The sequence below is a fragment of the Buteo buteo genome, chromosome 2, assembly GCF_964188355.1.
Source record: "Buteo buteo chromosome 2, bButBut1.hap1.1, whole genome shotgun sequence".
NCBI lineage: Eukaryota > Metazoa > Chordata > Aves > Accipitriformes > Accipitridae > Buteo > Buteo buteo.
In genome coordinates, this window is record NC_134172.1 from 17,058,944 (window position 1) to 17,078,383 (window position 19,440).

The following is a 19,440-nucleotide window of genomic DNA, read 5'->3' on the forward strand; positions in this document are numbered from 1 at the left end:
TTTGTTCAAATTTAGCACATGGATGTGCAAAAAAAAATAAAAATCCATCTACTCCGAGCATGCTCCAAAGCAGGGACAGAATTAGCTCACTGAGGAACACTTGATTGATCCACCAGTAAAAATGCTGAAAGGCAGCAGAAATACGTACATATTTAACCTTTCAGCAATTTTAACTTTAGTGGGCCTTAGCTGGTAGAATCTGTACAGTTATTTTTCTTCCCTGTTTTACCAGTAAAATTCACTGATATAGACAAAACTTCGAAGCGTAGACTTTATTCTCTCTCTTATAAATGAATTTTGTTTTTAGCATCGCTGTAAAAACAAAAACATGACCCTCTGACTCACTGACTTCTTCCTAGGTGTTTTTCTAGAAAGCACTACCAAATGCTCTTTGGGTACTGACATTTTTAACAGTATTAATAAAAATATCAGCGATGTGTAAAGATGACATAATCTTGGGATCTAGATCAGTGGAGATCAATTGACATTATTAGTATATAGCACTACATCTTAGCTCCATTCTCCATTAAGTCTGGTTTTAATATCCAGCCCATTGCTACCAAATGGGGATATTATTGACGTGCCATAGTCAGAGGCTCTGGTTCTGAAGCTTCCTCAGTGCTCCACTGAAGTAAAAATCCCTTCCGCTCTTCATTGTCCATGTATCCTCCCCTATTATTTTTTTCTGTCATCAGTAAAATCTTCTAAGAAATAAAAATGTGTAGAACCTGCATTACTACTGGTAAAAAAACAGCCTTCCTATCATTTACAGAAGCGGTGCCAATCTTTTGTTTTCAGGGTAAGAGAGCAAATGTGTTTGTTTTCCTTCACAGGTTACTCGGTATGTCAATAATTTAAGATATAGGGTTTTGACACTTCCCTGTTTTCCCGTGGGAGTATTTGGAGATAAGTTCACAAACTAACAGGTTTTAAATAAGACATATTGCTCGTCCTTTGGAAACAGCTCTTAGACCTGGGTGTACTGTATACCGAACACCAAGGGGGCTGACTGATGGTCTAAGGCCATCGTTGATTGCCAAGACTCCCCAGGAAGCTGGTGGACATTGGTCCAGGCCCTAGAGGTTACCTGTCTTCTTCCATTTAACTGCAGGCTTAGAGCAAGCCTGAGCAGCTTTTCCTGCAGTGAGCTTAAGCGTGGGATCAGTGCAAACACATATGTTCTTGTGGCTTTGTTGGACCTAGAAAATCCGGTGGGAGTATGTATGCAACTAAGTCGTGATGGCTGCAAGCTGTGAGCGTGACCAGGGACATTGCAGAGCTTCAAAACCTTGTTGAAGACTATGTTAAGGTTAATGACATTGGATATGCAAGTGACTTAGAGTGTGCTGAAAGTATCCCTCCTATATAAGATACAGAAGAATGAACAATGCAAGAATGAACAGTGTGAACTGGGATTTTTTTGACGTGCAAGTTTAATACATTGCTGCATCCTAAAATCATCTAGGAAGTTTTGGTTGTTTGGGTTTTTTTTCAGACTAAAGATATAATACTGATTTTCAGTAATTAAAAATTGCAATGTATATGGTTCTTACAAGTTCTAGAAGCTAAATCAAGGTTTTGTCTACAGCTTATGTAGTATCTACCTACTGCGCGTCCTATTATTTAGCTTAAGGGGAGAAAATGTGCTGGCGTTATTTTTTTCCATCTGTTCCATAACCTCTGATATTGAGCTTCTAAAAAGCTCAAAGCAGACTAAACAGGTCACCATCAAAACAGTAAGGTTGCTTTTCATGCGTTCTTTAAATCAGATGTTTTAATTATAGTTTTTAGTTTGTTTGCTAATTAGAAAACAGGTCCACAATGTGGTATCCATCTTCTTCCATTTGAATCAATAAACAGAGAAGTCATGAGAAAGGGACCTCTTCCCTTCAGGGAGTCTTTTCTTGTTAATGTTGACTCAGGTTGTTAGTGCTTATTCTTGTCTCTTTTCCTCTTCTGCCTACTTCCCAGTCTTTTCTCTTTCAGTTCCCCCTCTTGTTTCCCAACGTGAGATCTGTTGCCTTGCACATAGCATGTATGCGTTTGTCCTTCATATTTACCTGCTGTGTCATGAGTGCGCTGTATCTTTCAGCGTGCATTGCGAAAGTAAGCTCTTTAACCAGGCTGAATGATGCTTTTTAAGCCTATAAAAATTTCAAACATGAGTTTCACTGAAAGTGAAACAAGAGAAATACTTCAGCTATAAATAGTGGATATGCACTTTTAAATAACTTGTGAGACCTGTTTGGAATTATCCTGAAGGTTTGCCTCCCACCTGAAAATCACAGTGCTGGCTGAGAAATGAGTACTTCATGTACTTGCAACTTGATTAAATGGAGATAAGTTACTAAATGGTCTCATTTTTTTGATTTGCTCTGTGCTTTGGATGGCATAGTCAGATTTTATGACATCTCTTTTATGGTTAGCTGAGTCCAATTCCTGCAAAGACTTGTATCTTTACATGTATCTTTAACTTTATTTTGGTTAACTGTCTGTGTAAAGACTTTTTAGATTTGGGACCCTGATTAGTTTCTTCCTTGCTGAAAAGACCGCTGTAAATTTCAATAGGGAAACAGAAAAGTCCCTTAACAATTTTTAAGGAAGCTTTTAAAACAATGATTTGAGGATGTACTATTTAAAGTGAATTGCATCAGATACTGAGTTATTTTGAAACAAAAAATGTCTGAATAACTGTGACCTGCTTTTTGTGTGTTCAGGCTTGCTCCTAAACACTAGGAAATTCAGAAACTATTTGTAAGGGAGCGAATAATCAGAAATTCAAGTATAACCAAATGCTGTGGGGTTCGAGGGCTGCAATTCCCGCTCGTTTAACCATGAGTGCAGGATATATTGGGTCCTTGCAGACTCTAGACACACCTTGCTTGTAATTCATATTGCTCCTGTGTGCCAGCTCTGAAGGGCTTCTCCTGTGATCTGGAAATAAAGAAAGGTCAGTTAAAACAAATACCATAAAAGGACCCAGTAGAATTTTTCAAATTTTAGAGACATTATCTATCTTCAAATCCCCTCGCTAGACCTACATTAAAATAATGATAGCAACCCAAATATAGAACATTTGAACTGTCCCTTTCCAGGCCAGATGTGCTATGTTATGTAATGCCATTTTAGGGTGATTGCTGGAGCTTGGAGTAAAAGGAAAATTAACATATTGTAGATATTGTTCCAAAGAGCAAACGTCATAAAAAAATGTTATAAAACTCAGGGCCCTGAGCAAAAAATTTTAGCAAATGCAACTTCTACACAGAGCCTTGCCTACATACAGGCTGGACTTTCCAGCGAGGTACAATCCAGCCACAGGCCCCAGAGCTTATGATAAGATGAGAGCCCGAATACACACCCCTCTACCAGCACGCTTTGCCCAGATACAAAAGCACTGAAACTCCTAAGAGCTTATTCCTCCAGGCAAGGCACATTTCTAAGTTAAATGCACCACAGCAGAAATTTTCTCCACATGCTTTTCAAAACCCTATTAAATAAAAACCATCCAAGCAAGTAGTTGTTGATACGTATGTGCAACAGGCTTCCCAGAAATTCTTTGTAAATAGAGCATCAATGTTTTCCACTGTTCGCAGGGAGGAAATCTGCTGAGTTCAGACCGCTGTAATCAAATCCACATTGCAAAGTCACAAATAGAGAAACAAAGAACAATCACTGTCCATTTTTTGCGCTGCGGATGCCTTAATCAGACTCCATTTTCTTCACTGCTTCAGATTGCTTTCTCAGGGTGATGTGCCAGCCTCCTGCCTCTGTCGGTTACGTAGCTGTCCCCTCCGTCACTGCAGCCAGAGCTGGGACAGCACGCTCGCCACTTGAAGCATTTCACGGCTGTGATCCCAAGCAGAGGACCAAAATCTACGCAGAGCACCGGGGAGGCAGATATACCAGGGGAAAGACTTGGAGCATCTACATTAAGTGTCTGAACACGTATAGGGAGCATACCACGAGAGTCACTGGGCTCAGTCGACTCGGGGAGCATTCCTTCTCTTTCAAATCTCTTTTCACTGTGAAGAGAGTTTTCTTCCTTTTCAGGCATTCAGTAGCAAGAGCAAAAATAGGAACCCAGTTATGCCTGGCCTCTCTGCAGGGAGGTGAGAGCGGGCGAGGACAGAGGGGGCTGTGCTGCGGTTATGCCTAGGGCACAACCTGCACGGGAACTCGCTGTCCCCAACAAGAAAGGTGACCTTTAGCAACTTGCCTGCTCTCGGAGGGGACAGCAGAGCAGCTACATTCCACAAGAGCAGCAGGGGAGGCTCTATCTGAGCTCTGTTCCCTGAAGGGCTAAGCCTTGGGGTGTTTATATTTTAGGCACCCTTTACCTCCACCTCGTAGACTCATGATGCAAGAGAGGATAAACAGTCTTTCCCAGGGCTATTTAAGGGAAACCTGCTTGCTCCTGGGAGACGGACTCAGCAGCAAATGGGCAGCATTTGTACGCTATTAAAGTACCCCCCCCATGGCTTCAGACTCTTCGTAAGGCTGACCAAGGGGTAGAAATAGGCAGGAATAGGTAGGTAGTTCAGGCACAGCAGACACCGGTAATCTGCCAGCTCTTTTTGCCGTACACTCCATCTCTAGACCCAGCTAACTGGGCCTGTCTGCACCCAGTCCGAGATCTCTGACTTGGCTCTGGGAAGGCTGGTGTGCCTGCACAGCTCTCAAGCGTTGTTCAGAAAAGCCAGCGTGGGTTTTCAAACACACTTAGTTCTGCAAATGTGTTTCATTGCTATGGCATTTCTAGATCTGTGCCCTTTTTTTTCCCTTTAGCATCAATAGCATCAATAAGAGAGATTTAAAGAGAGCAATCAGATTTCCTCTCTGGCTTTATTTAGCAGGGTTTTTTTTAGTCTCATAAGGTAGTTTACTGATAAAACAAACTGCTTAACCTTGTAGCCTTTCTCTGCACCTATCTCAATTTGACTTTGCCTTCTCTGAATGTGAGTGACCCAGTTATTCAAAAGATGTCAGGAGAAGTGTCACCAATGCCTTGGCCAAGGGCCTGAATTGTTCCTATGCTCTACCAATGCTTTTTTTGTATCCTGTGATCATGTTTTGCATCCTATGACCATGTTTGTCATTTTCCAGGACCACACTGACTGGTAGGCGCAGTAATCCTGTGATCAACCAGCACGTTCATGCTTATCTCCCTCGTCTGTTGTTTCAATTTCGTTCTTGTTCTTGTTGTTGAAGCTCTTGATCTGACACTTTCCAGCTCATTTCTATTACCTCACTCCCCCTTTCTGACTCTTTCTGAAAAAAAAATGCTATATTGATGATGCTACCTTATCCTCATTATTCTCTATTCATTTTCTTCAAGGCACTGGTATTTTAGGTAAAATAAAAATGTAAAACTCTAAGTAGGAGAATCAGGAGGCCTTGCTCTTTTTGGAGTTGCATCAATTCAGGTAGACAGTGTGTGCCTGCCTGCTGCACCAGGGCTGGTAGCTTGTGGAAAGCGAGTGTTGCAGTAGCTGGCAACACACACGGAGTCTGCAGCTCACAGGGAATCGCTGTAGGGCTTTTATGCAATTGATTAAATGATATTGTGCACAGTCATCAAAAATGGAGCTTCACAATATATGTAATGATGTGCTTTGTTCTAATCTTTGCCTGCATAATATCAGAGGAACATCTATTTCTAGATAAAATAAATGTAAATGAATATAACCAAGTCTGACAAAGTTATCAGACTTTCCAGTTGCTGGAGGTAAGCTGAGAGAATATAATTCCCCTCCCCCCCCTTCCCCCCCTTCCCCCCCCCCCCCCCCCGTTCCAAATAAAATATTTTAAAAACTCACAGGTGGAGGATTTGCTGCTTTTGGTGGCCAGTACAGCAGGTCTCCGACTGGTCATGCAGCAGAAACGGCAGTGATCCGTGTGTCCCACAAAGGTGGGTTTGACAAAGCAGTAGAGGTTTTATAGTAGCTGAAATATAAATAAAGGAGAAAGGCAAATGTCTGAGGATGAGTCAGCCAAGAGGTGAATACATCTACTTGTAAGTGGGCTGTTTTGTAGATCACACTGAGACTTAGAAACCAAGATAAGGCTGCGGAGTCTGTGCTTGAACTTTTTAGAAATCTTGGCTTAATTGCTAGAGGATGATATCTGAAATGTCCCTGCTCCTTTCCTTCTTTCTTTTATTCAGCTCCCATTTCTTTAGTTTTCTGTTCTCTTGCCTTTTCCTTTTTCTCTTTGTTTTTCTTTTTTTTTTTCCTCTAATTAAATATAAATAAAAAGGACTGCATGTGTGGTGCTGTCACTTACGATATATAACTTCTCACCAGCCATCCCAGTGATTTTAACTGACAGTTCGTAATTAAATAAAGATAGAAGGCTTATAGGTTTCAACTGCATATCTGCATTTCTTGTCTTCCGGGAGTTTTTTGCAAACTTAAGAGTGTGTAAATGGGGACTTTTTTTTACTCGTGTACCTGTATAAATATTTCTGCTTTTGTATCTGATCAGATTAGTGTTATTTAGGTCACCTCTAGTCAAGAAAGCCGTGCCGGTATAGCAATATCAGCTAGGGGAGTTATTGGGGGTTTGTTTTTTCCTTTCCTTTCTGGCTGGGGAAAATCTGAGCTTAACGCGCAGCGAACCCAGCAGAATCCCCCCCAAGGACGTAACAAAAAACCATGCTTTTTTTTTTCTGGGAGGGCTTATTTTCCTTTGGGTAAAGCTCCACAGGTAAGATGACTCTGTTTGTTTGCTTGTTTTTGTTTGTTTCCCTGCCGTCGCCGTCCCCCGCAGACTCCTCCCGCCAGCGGCCGGGCTGCCAGCATGGCCGCGGGCGCTCTCCCCGCCGCCCCCCGGCCGGCCGGGCGGGCGCTTCCCCGGCTCGCCGCTGCCGCGGGCCGGCCTCTGGCTGCCGGCCGGCTGCCTCCACCGCCCGGCGGGCTGCGAGCGGCGGCTCGGCCGCGGCGGGGGCACGGGGGGGGGAGAGGAGGAGCGGCGGGAGCCGGCCCTCGCCGCCCGCCGAGGCGGCGCGTTTCCCCGCGTCCCGCCGGCCGGCTGCGGGCAGGCGGGGCCGGCGGCGAGCGACAGCTGCGGGGCGGGAGGGCGAACCCAAAAAGAGCTGGAAACCGCTCCCCAGCAGCAGCGGTCGGGGCCGAGGGTGCCCCGATGGGGCTCTGCTCCCTCGAGGGGCTGCGAGGGTCCCGGCGGGGGGTCGGGGAGCCGGGCGGGGGGCGCCCACCCGCGCTCCAGCAGGCGAAAAGCCTCGGGGGGACTCGCGTCACTGTCAAACGCTGAACGCCGCCGTTCTCCCAGTGTAAAATCCCCCGGTCTGAAGGCGACACGGCTCGCCTCGACAGCCACGTAGCGAGCCGGCTTTCGGAGGAGAGGCCTCTTCTCTTACTGCCGTTCTTCAGGGAGAGAGCTGGCACTGCTTTAGGGAGGTAGTCTGGAGTGCCTCCCCGGGACACCCGGGACGGGCCCCCTGGCCCGGTTCTGCTCGCAAAGCCGTGCCGCAAGGCGACCGCAGCTCCAGGTACGCTTCCCGAGAAAACCGATGCCATCCTGGGTCCTGTTCGCACCTCACTTGGCGGTCCCGCTGCACGTTGGCAGAAGCGCCAAAGACTGGGACAACTTAGGTTATGCGATTCTGCCACAGAGCGCCCTGCAGCCTTCCTATTTTGTCCGTATTTACTCCCTTTTAGTATCAGTACTGCTCACTGGGAGTTTGTTATGAAGTAGAAGTCTTAAATGCAAACTACTTCCCAGGCCAGCAAGAAATATTTAAACACTTCAGGCATTCAGTCTGTGATTCAGAGATTTATTTATAAAACTGTTGATTTTGGGACACTAAACCATTGCATTTAAACTGCAGAAGTGAGTCATATTTGTGGGAGGTAATTACTACCAGAAAGTACAACTAACTTTTGTAGGTTTCTCTGTAAAATGTCCACTTATGATCTGCAACTACTAAAAATAACACGCTTTGTTGAGTTTCAGCACAAGTTATCTTTACAGAATTATGTGGCTTTATACATATATTCTGTTTTCCTGACATATGATAAAATAAATGACTCGCATGCCTGGGAATTTATTTGGGTATTTTATGTGGACTGTCCTGCCCAGGTAACTTGTTCAGCTTATATACTTCTCACGAAAACCAAAGACTGCGGTAACTACTAGAGAAAAGCCATTTGACATGGGAACAACGATTGTAGCTAGCGCTTACAAACAGTGTTTGTTCGTCAGCAAGGTCTCCGGATTTCTTGTGTCATCCAAAAACATGATAATCTACTCAATCTGTTCTTTTCTCCGTGGTTAATAGATCCTGGGAGCTGAGGGAATTCCAGATGTCCAACACCTGCAGAAGCTACTTGCAGAGCAAGAGGGAACTTTCCTCATTATCCCTCAGTCATGACTGAGGAATTCAAGTTTATTTAACTTGTGGTCACTTAGCAGCACTCCCTATGAGCAGATGAGTCAGATGCTGTGCCACCTATCCCAAGAGAATACCCTGCCAACTGGGTTCAGAAAAATAATGTCATCCATCCTGGCATGCTAGGCTTTGAACAGTTTTTCCCATGTCAATCAGGGAGAGCTTAAGGTGCACCATAAACCCGAGCGGCCTTTCGCTGCTGGCAGACCAGGAATCATGGCTAACAGACCAAAAAGGGAGTTGCTCTCCAGAATTTAAACCACAGTCCTCTGAATATCTTCTTCCTTTTCCAAATGTGCAGTTGCAGAAGAGGCCTTCCTTTAAAAACTGTGTCTGCAATTTGCCAGGAATTGGGTAGTCTCTGCTACAATTCCTGGGACTCTCATGACCAGATGACGGTCAGGAAGTCTTTCCCCTGTTCTCCCTGCTCCTCCAAAGTGAATCCAGCTCCCACAAACTGCATAGTCTCTGTGAGGTGGTGGGGGTCAGAAATGGGAAGGGTGGGACTTGTACTTGCCTTTCCATGGCTTTCTAAGGAAGAGGACTAAATATTTCCATCCTTAACTATGCATCTTTGAGCAGCTCCACCCTATTCTACCCATGGTTCTTGGACAAACAGGCACTTAGTTTATTTTTCCTGGCCTTTTTTTTTTTTTTTTTTCTCCTTCCTAGGGTCAGGTTTTAATTACCAGCTGGCTCTGGGCAAATGTGCTGCACTTGGCCATGGCAGCAGGGCTGGCTGGCAGAGGGTTTGTCTGCATTAAGGGAGCTCCCCATGCTGCTGGGATGCCACTCGGATGTACCCACTCAGGAGGAGGGCTGGGTGAGTGTCAACACACACTTTGAGACACCACACATAGTAGGATGTCAGCTGGTGATCAGGGAAGGCCAGGACTGCCTCTCATCAGCATTAAAGTGGACATGGGTACACTTTACATTAAGTTACAAATTGCATCTTTGAGGTGTATCAGTACTACTTGCTACAGCGGAGTGGGGTTGGAAGGCAAATTGCCTTTTCCCTTGAATTCATTCTACAGGAATGTGGGAATTATTATTTCGATCTGATTAATGGCCCACTCACTCTAGTGACTTCAGCCAAGGAGCAAGAGTCCCCAAAGCTTCAGAGAAAGAGACAAAATCTGGTAATAAATACTTATATAAGATGATTTTTAGGCAAAATTCTTCCTAATATTGAAGTTATTTTTGCATGAAAAGTTCATGAAAGATGAGCACAAATCTCTTCTGATGGCTTCTGTGGTGGAAGGAAACAGTTGCATCCCAAACAAAATGCAGCGATGGGCTTGAAATTGGAAAAAATATTTCACAAGATAGCTATATAGTATGACTGTTATTTCACAGGATGGTCACTGTCGAAATGGGCTGAAGGTAAACACATTTTTTTCTGTTTTCAGAGACATTTTAGAGTTTTCAGTGTTCATATTGGATGGAGGCTTAACCAGATGGTCCTTACCATATAAGTGGCAAAGCAGTTTAATGGCCATGACCCTTTAGCAACCTGTGTATTAGGGATTCAGTAGTCACAGCTAATGAAGTTAAACACACTTGCACTGAAATTAAGCATTTTTTACAGGTAACTTAATTTCATAATCTCATGTCAGATAATTTTTATCAATAATTTTTAATCTTCCTGATTTGAGGAGTTAAGCGTGACTGCACGTCTTGCATACGTTGAGGTGGAGGTCTCTGTTAATTCCTCAGCACTCCCTCCAGCTTTTCAGAAACCCTCCAAATGGCTGTGGGCTTTTAGGAAAGCTGGTGGCCACCACTGAGCGTTGGGCTGTACTGTGAGCTGAACGCTTTGAGGTAGGCTCTGTGTTTGTTAAAGCGGGTCTACTTTTATGACTCATAATTTTTCCTGCAGAACTGAAAGAGCAGCATATTCTGCGTCACTTATGCATTTAGATCTGCCCAGCAATTGTCTAGAGCCGAGTTCACATATTTGCAAATACTTTTCTCTCTGCACTGGATCCCAATGGGTGTTCACCTGGAAGATCTGTGGCCAGGTCGCACCTCCTGTAATGCTCCTGTACCATATTGTCAGGTTTTTGCTGTTATTTTGCAGGAGGGAGAAATACGAGGAAAGACAATCATATTAGAATTGTTTGTACCTCTTGAGACTGATGCACATCCCATTAAAATACATTTCTGTATTATAATTACTCAGTCTTCTTCATGATATGACTGTTGCTTCAAAACAAATAAGCCAGGGACGGAAATGCTGCTGAGACTGTGCTGCTAGCCCTCGATCACTAGCAGCGAGGCCAAGCACAGTTTCTGGGGGACGTTTGCTAAAATACCGGATTCAGGTCCCACCTCGAACAGGGGGATGCTAAGCCAGGCTGGCGGAACTCCTGCTGCCTGTTTCTCCAGGCAGAAGAGGCAAATAAAAAGCACGATCCTTCTGGGAGGACTTGACTAGCAGCGACGAGGGCTTGGCTAGAGGGTTTAAAGGTGTTGCCAATAAAATTGTGCCCCAGCCCTGGCACTCGCAGCAGTCAGGGCAGGGATGGCATGGGGCTGGCGCTGCCCAGCCCAGTGACTTCTTGCACCGACAGCCCCTGTGCTCTGCACAGGCAGCGGTGAAGTGCTTTTCCTGCTTCCCAGCTCACCCAGCCCCACAACACGGCCCGTTTCTCTTGTTCCTTCCTCTAGCTGCAAGCTATTGATCTGGACTAGGGTGAGCACCCTCCTGAGCTTTGCTTTTGTGGTGCTTCCTCCAGGCTTGCCCCCCTCCCCGGTCCCACTATTTTTAGGAATAGTTAGTTGGTGCAGCCTCCTGTAAAATACTCAAGTAAAAACTTCTTCATGGTATGTCTCCTTTTCTAACAAGGAATACCCTGCCAGAGCACTGAGGTGACCAAGGAGAGATTTACTACGTGCCTTCTTGTTTCTCTGCCCTTCTGACTTTGGTAAGGATTCTTTACCTTGTAGCTTCTGCTGAGGGACTTTTGCATGATATGGAGAAGCGTAAGAAAGGCTGCCTGCGGACAGACGGACAGACAGACAGGCAGGCAGAATGATAACTGCGTTTTGGTACAGAGCTGGGGCTCTGCAGTCTCTAGTCCAAGTGTTTGTAAGGGGAGTCAGCAGCATTTTCAAGCCAGTCACTTCCAGTGATTCACCTTCAGGGGACCTAGAAGTGTAGTGGGGATTGCAGGGATAAAGACTGGTCATAGACTACTCATAAAAAGAAAGAAATCTAAATGCTAGCTGACAATTTGTTTGCCAAGTTTCAGTCCAGTAGAGTTGAAACGGCCAAGTTTTTAATGCCAACAATTGAGGTTTGTAAAGGAAATACCAAACCAACCTTGGTGGAAAAAGAGGCGGACATAAAATTACAGAGTAAAGACTGCATTTGCTTTGTAGGCAGAGAAATAAACAAGTTACAAAAAAGAAAATCCATCTGAGTTTTTCAGTTTGATTCCTATGCCTAAACAGAAAAGTGTAAGATTTACCAGTAAATTTACCAGTGGACACTCAGCAATCTGTACGGAATTGTTGGCGAGGGGAGCAGGGAAGGGGACCGATACAGGGAAGTGCTGCAAAAATGCTCAGAAACTGTTGCTCGGTCTCATCATGTAAAGACTTAAAAAGAGCCCAGACCACAAATTCTTGACTGTTCTTATTTCAGCAGGTGCCAAAAAGACACATTCTTTAATGTATACAATGGTTTTTCTTGGATACAATTTCAACAATATACACTTGTCATTGGACATTTGTGTAATTTTTCATGTATAATGTGTAAGAGCGTGCCCCTGAATTCCTGCAGCAGCAGCAGGCCAGCTAAATTCACCGTGAGCCCTATCTTCCATCCAAGAAGCATTCCACTGAAGTTGGAGAAACTATTCACTGCATGGGGACTGCCAAGGCACACTGGAGCAAGGATAGCAAAATCTTCTCCTGAAATATTATTTCAGTCATTTCGGTTTTATGAAGGACAAAAGAAAACATTACACATTGCATGGGTAGACTTATTTGTCTGCTCCAGAAGGCTGAACGTATTTCATCCAGAAGTGACAGCGGTGCCTGAAAAACCACTTCTCAGAATTAGTAGGTTTATTTTGTGGTGCAGCTTGAGAAGCCCAGGTTTCCAGACCCAGTAATGGACATCAGAGAGGTCACAGTACAGAAATGCCAAAGCATGGGCACTGGTTCTTGTACAGGACCAACAGGATAACTTGATTGAGCAAACTCTACACCATGTACGTCCCTAACAGATGTCCTGTATGTGTAGATAGTGGCAGAGACTGGCAGTCAGTGGCCATAATTTCCAGACCGCTTTCTTCAGATTGCCTATGAATGGCTGTCCTCCTGTTTTTAACTTGCTAGCTCAACGCAATGCTTTCCTGTTCAATTAAGCAGATGTCATGCTACAGCAGAGTATTTCTGGGGTTTCTGCTGTAAATTATTCATACCTGGAAAAAAAGCAGCACCAGCTAATATTTGGGTACTCAATCACATACAGCAGTCCCCTATATGTTCCTTTTGTAATGGTTGTAGTCATTTGCAATAAGCTGCTGCAGTTTTGTTTACTCTGTGGTATGCTTTTCTGTTCTTTTTCAATTGTCCTTTTCCGTAAAATAGTGTTTAATAAATTTTAAGTAAATCTGGGAGTGCTTTATGATGTGCAAATATGTAATATTTGTGTGATGCATAGGAATATACAGGCTATTGCTACTCTTCCTTAATCAGTGCACAAACTTTGTAGTTTTAACCTACCAAATAAAATCAGGGATAAGTTTTACTGATTAAATGATCTGTAGCAGCAGGAATATATTATTTAATTTTCCTTATATGCTTCTTGCTAGAGGTAAATAAGATATCATTGCAATACCATTCACTCTGTTACAGCTTCAGCTGTGTCAGCATTTATGTTACAAACCTCTTCTTCCAGGGGTTTATAACCCAGCCGTAAAATGAACTCCAGTCTGAAGCTTGGCACACAAGGTCTCAGTCTGGCAATGAATTTATTTTACAAAAAGTGAGAACAATGCAATATCTGTTTGGCCATATCCAAGTTATAATTGTTTTGGTTCTTAGCAACGGGGTGGACCTACATAGAGAAGCCCGCAAAGTATCCACCTGCCTGACATTGCTTCAGCCTCGCCCTTTTAAGTTCACCATAAAATCCAAGTGTGTCAAAGCCTAAAACGTTTCATGAAGTTTTGCACGCTGCAGTGAGTTTAATTCAAAAGGTGAAGTTTCAGAAGTGTTGTGCATTGCACTTCTCCAGGCAGCACTCCGGCTGCTCCCATGCGAGCAGAACTCAGCTGAGCTCCTGGATGGCTTTTCATGGCTCGTAACCAAACCCCAGACCTGCTCTGATGGTGAGGAACAATGCCTGTTTCACTTACACTTGTATCTTCATTTCCCAGAGTGTGAGTGCTGCCTCTCATGGCCCCTGCCAGGGCCAGACTCTTAGAATCATAGAACCGTAGAATCATGGTTTGGGTTGGAAGGGACACCTTAAAGATCATCTAGTTCCAACCCCCTGCCATGGGCAGGGACACCTTCCACTGGATCAGGTTGCTCAAAGCCCCATCCCACCTGGCCTTGAACACTGCCAGGGATGGGGCATCCACAGCCTCACTGGGCAACCTGTTCCAGTGCCTCAACACCCTCACACTGAAGAATTTCTTCCTTACATCTAATCTAAATCTACCCTCTTTCAGTTTAAAGCCATTTCCCCTTGTCCTATCACTACATGCCCTTGTAAAAAGTCCCCCTCCAGCTTTCCTGTAGGCCCCCTTTAGGTACTGGAAGGCTGCTGTAAGGTCATCCCGGAGCCTTCTCTTCTCCGGGCTGAACAACCCCAACTCCCTCAGCCCGTCTTCACAGGAGAGGTGCTCCAGCCCTCTGATCACCTTCGTGGCCCTCCTCTGGACCCGCTCCAACAGGTCCATGTCTTCTCTCCCCTTCGCTTCTCGTGCCGCAGCAGGACCCCAGGCATCTCTTCAGATACCGCTCCTGGCAGCCCGGGGCCATGCAGAGAGCCAGGCTGCCTTCCACTTGGGGGGCCCCGCCGCCACGGCTGGCCTTTGATTTCCAATCAGTCACGTAGGAAAAATGTCCCATAAACAGTGGAGCTGTTAAAGTCATCAGGTTTCACGTTCGGAGACTGAATTTGCTATGCCGTCCCCTTGGGCTCGTTGGGAATTTATAATGTTACAGTCCCTGAGGCCAGGTGTCCTTCCTCAGCCGCAGCCCTCAGCGGGCGATGGGGAAGCAGTGCCTCCTCCACGCAGCCACAAATCTCCTCCTCCTCCTCCTCCTCCGCAGCGGTTGCCTACCCGAAGTCCCCACCCAAAGTTTCCAAGAGACCTCCTGACATTATCGCAAGGCTTTCTTCTCCTACTAGGTCTGGAACATAACTTGCATAAGTTTACATCCTTGGATCTGCCACAAAATTAGCATGGCCGAAGATGTTAGTGTGTTAAAAGGTGAATACTATTAGAAGAGCAGGCAAAGCACCTTTTTATGAAGCACATCTACTCCCTGCTTTTTCTCTGTGCCACACCTCAGGTTTTCTCCTCTGGTTTCAAGAATGTGTTTTGGCTCCCTTTTCATCCCCAGCCGAACTGAGGAACTAAGTGAGCACTAACCAGGTTTGCCAGCTTTGGTATATACTCACCAATCGGCAGTTATAAAAAACATCTAGAGCATATAACATATAATAATATATAGGTTCTGAGTGATACTGTTATCAACCATTAAAGAATATGCTTTATTTAAATAAAAATAGAAAGGCTGATGAGATTTTATCTAGAATCCATCTTTAAGACAAAGATATGAGATGTAGTTTCCAAAGATTAATTCACTTTCATCTTATGATATTTCCTCTTGGAAAGCCTCAACCCTCCAGGTTCTCTCCATTTCTGCACTGCAGATGGTAGAAGATTGTGATATTAATTGAATGTGTTTAAAAATGAGCAGTTTGCTCCCATATCTTTCATCCAAGTAATATAAGACTATGCTTAGGAAAAAAAAAATCATGAATGTGGTTTTGAGCATATATATGCAAAAGCATAATATTAATAACGCCACCGTCTTAAAGTATAACTCAAATAGACACCTAGTATTCTATAAAAATCAATTTAAAGAAAAACAGACACAGTGTTCTGACTTGTTTAAGCCAAAGTTTGCATTGGATGTACATTCAGGGCATATTTTGCCTATGTTGTTCAACTATTTGTGTAATTTGGAAGGAGATTATTTCCAGTCTCCAGCAATGTAACTGATCTTCCAAACTCACTGACAGTCTGTATCACAGAAATAGAATCACAGCAATTAGGTTATTAAGTAAGTCAGTGACACAATCAATTCAATTAAATATTTGGACTCCATTTTAAAATTTATGTTAACTGATAGTCAAGCTGTTTTGCTGTCTCTGGTGAACATTAAGAAATGGGAAGGAGATAATATTAAAATATGCAAGCTGTCATAACAAGGGTTTGGGGAGAAAAATAGGCAAATAAAAAAATGTGATTCAAATTTTAAAAAATTGAGCCAAAACTGTACATTGCACGCTTAGAGAACTCTAAATACAGTTACAGTGATGTACAACCTCCCTCCTGAGTGCAGGCTAAGACTTGTTTCATTAGGTTTTTCTGGCCAGGGAAGGCCTATACATTTTGTGAGCATAGTAGAGGCACACATTAAGCAAGTATGTTCACCCTTATATTGGAAAAGCAGGACAGTTTTTTCTGTAGTGGTACCTTTTTTAAAAAAGCACAGATAGTTAAAGTGCCTATTGTCACCAACTTCCATTCCTGAAACAAAAAGATAGCAGAAGCATCCACCTAGCAGATAGTGTCTGAAATGCAACATTAGCAGAAATGTTGAACCCGTGAATATAAATAAGAAAATACTTTCATGGCAGCAAAACCAAATCACTCAGAAATCTTATAAAAGATTTGCTCTGATAAATTGTTAGACTGAGTCTGAAATTGCAAGAAGTATCTCCTTTGTTGTGATGTTATTTGTTTGTGGTTATGGAGACAAGATGTTTTTCTCGGTGCTGAAACCCTTGAAATGATTGGCAGACTTCAAAGAATGAAAATATAAGTCTCAGGTGACAAATTGTATAAAAAAATCTCATCAGCTTTCTTGGAAATTTTTCTTTGAATATATGAGTTCAGGAAATAGTCTGACATTTTGAAGAAAATGAATTAGACAGTATTTCCTTCTCTACCTAAGGCTTTCCCCTCGCTAGACTTAGCAGTCACATAAAACTCAGCTGGAATGAGCATGCTGAGGGACAGATTCTTCTGCCCGTCCACCAAACAGCTGCAGTGGGAGCCCAACCTTCTCCTCCCTGTCCCACAAGCAGTGCGTCAGCTCCAGCCCAAAGAACCAGTCTCATCAGGATGAAGCCTTGTGTCTTGTGTGGCCTAATAAGTCCTTGATTTTATCCAGACACCCAAAGGACATCCAGGCTATGCTGGTTGCAATTCGTGTATGCCATCAAATGAGCACAGCCGTCAGCTGGGAACAGCTTTTGATTGCTACCAGTCGCCATATGTGAAAGGTTTTCTCTTTCCTTAACAGTTCCCTGAGTCATTCAATTCTTCTACTTCTTCTTTGGCCCTATTTAGGGGTGGTGTATGTAAACTAGATTAATTTATCTTACAGACATTGGCTGTCTCCGTAACATCTGCAGACCTAGATTGACAGCTTCAAAATCATGTTGGCTAACTGTTGAGTGCTTCTACCAGGATTGAAAGCTATCACAATTTGGTAACACACTTTCATCCATCACCTCTTTATGATCTCTCATTTGTTTTCTGGTCCATGATTTCTGAGAGGTTTATTTGTCACAGAACTGCTATCTGAACTGTGGTCCAACCTGACAGAAAGACAGCACTGGTTTACAAATGATTTTATGCAAAAAAAACCAAACATGGGTCAGAGGAGGGAAAAGAGCTTCCAATTATTATTTTCAAAGTTGACAAGCAGATTTGAAGTCTAAGCGGGCAAGTTTTTATTCTAAAAGCAATCTCAGCTAAAGATTGCCTTGTGGCACTTTTTGGTGAAACAAACTTAAACAGATGCTTTGTGGTATGAATCATGCAAATCATTGGCATGTTCTTTGAAAAAGTTTGGGTCATCAGCTAGGTGAAGGTAATAAGTATCTACCAAAAAGATATCATCATCACAGTTCACTCATCTTCAGACGAGAGTGAATTAAACTGAGTTTAAACGCAAATCCCCCACGAAGGGTAGTGTTCACATCCCCAGCAATCAGGTCTGGTGGTGTGGTCTTCCTTTACACTCCTTCCTCGCAACTCCAAGCTCATTATGACTGTAGTCGGTATATTCACATTTCCACCATGAAGATGTTCACATTGTTGCATACTGAGTGGCCACCCGCCTGCCCATAACTCTCTTAAGAATACAGAAACTAGCAAATTGGATTAGACCCAGCCCCGTCAGCCCCTGGTCATCTCCCTAGTGTGTTTAAGAGCCATGTTAGAGCTCCACGGAGAAAGGGGCAACTACAGAATGAGCGTCCTTGGTACCCTCCCATTTTACAACAATCAGTATTTTAAGGAATTTTACAATAGGAAGTTCAGTCTGGAGCATTGGGCTCATCACCCATAGATGGACATATCCCCTGTGATGGTGTTTAATTACAAATCACAAATCACTTTTTCGCACTCAGCTATACTTTTGGCTGTATCCTGTGGCAATAGATTTCAGATATTAATTATGAACTGCAAGAGAAAGGACTTGGTTTTGATTGTTTTAAACTTACTGTTGGATAAGCACATTGACAGCCCCCAATACTGTTGTGACAGCATTGTCCCTTTTTCTTTTTTTCCACAAAACATTCATAATTTCATAGATTTCCATTACAACCCTATAAAAGTGGAGTCACCTCATTTCTGAAATCGAAAGTCCAAGCCACTGCAGGTTCCCTGTACAAGTGCTGTTCCAGACCTCTGATCCTCATCATACGCCCTTTATTCTTCACAGTTCTACTGTGTACTGTCTGAAATGAGATAACCAGACCCGCATGCAGCATTTAAGAAGCAGGAGCACCGGGGACTGACGCAGTGGCACACTGGTTTCTGGTCAGCTTGCTGTTTCTCTCCTTATAACTCTTACAGGCTGCCCGTCTTTTTGGCTGTTGCAGAGCATTAGGCTGGTGTGTTCAGACTCGGGTGTCTCAGAAACACTCCTGGTTTTGAGAGACACAGGTCTGTTTTTTCTAGGCAGAGGAGAGCTTTCTGCCTGTAGAGCTGCCCTTAAACTTACGGTGATTGCTAATTTCAACCAAAAAGCATGAGGCCAATATACGGCTGGAGATACAGCTCTCCATTGTCATATCGAGACCAGGGCAGGCTTCTTGCTAGTATAGTCGTAGGTGAAATACACAGCTGTCACCATTAATCCCTGTGCACTAGCAGGTAGTTCTGACCTCCTGGCCGGGCTGGGAAGATGCATGGGAGAGAAGGATGCCAAATATTTGAAGGAGCAGTCCATTTTAATTTTTTATTTCAGTTTGCACTGTGAAGCAAGTGTGTTCTTACTTGCATTAACAAGTAAACATGTGTTTTCTGGGAGAAATGGCTTCAGATTACAATGTGAATTTGATCCTATGAAAACATTTTATTGATTTTATTTGTTCGGAGAGCTTTGGAAAGGTGATGGAGCCCATATTCTTGACCAAATCAGCCTATCGTTAACCAAATTTAACCCTTCACCCCAGTAAAAAAGAAAGGCTAATGTAAATATTGCTTAGTCTCATTTTCCATATTCCCAGTGTTTTTATTTCAGTGTCACATGGGCCCTCCACATATATTTAAAGCGCATATGCTGAGAGGAGCCCTTTGACTCTGCCCTTTTTGTTATTTCAATGTCCAGGAATGAAATACACTGTTTATGTGACTCCAGGCTTTGCACTTGTTCATATGCTGTGTATACTGTTCATAAGCTGGGTTTATAAAATGGAATGACCTCAGCCACCTAGTTTTCAAGCCCCAGGTCCAGATGTTGACACAAATCCTTCA

The 19,440-nt window shown here is 43.6% G+C and overlaps 2 long non-coding RNA genes across 3 annotated transcripts; one reads left to right on the forward strand and one right to left on the reverse strand.

Moving 5' to 3' along the window:
• Positions 1-1,763: 1,763 nt before the first annotated feature.
• On the reverse strand, positions 1,764-5,936 carry LOC142039687 (uncharacterized). The gene is made up of 3 exons (XR_012653021.1): positions 5,817-5,936; positions 2,878-2,934; positions 1,764-2,144 (listed from the first exon to the last, which is right to left on the reverse strand). It is a non-coding gene; the product is annotated as an uncharacterized LOC142039687 (long non-coding RNA).
• A 75-nt stretch (positions 5,937-6,011) lies between these two features.
• Positions 6,012-13,317, forward strand: LOC142039691 (uncharacterized). Of its 2 annotated transcripts, none has more exons than XR_012653023.1 (4): positions 6,012-6,705; positions 9,080-9,230; positions 11,259-11,337; positions 12,198-13,317. It is a non-coding gene; the product is annotated as an uncharacterized LOC142039691 (long non-coding RNA). The 2 variants fall into 2 exon arrangements; XR_012653024.1 differs by lacking the exon at positions 6,012-6,705 and adding an exon at positions 7,396-7,507.
• The last annotated feature ends 6,123 nt before the right edge of the window (positions 13,318-19,440 follow it).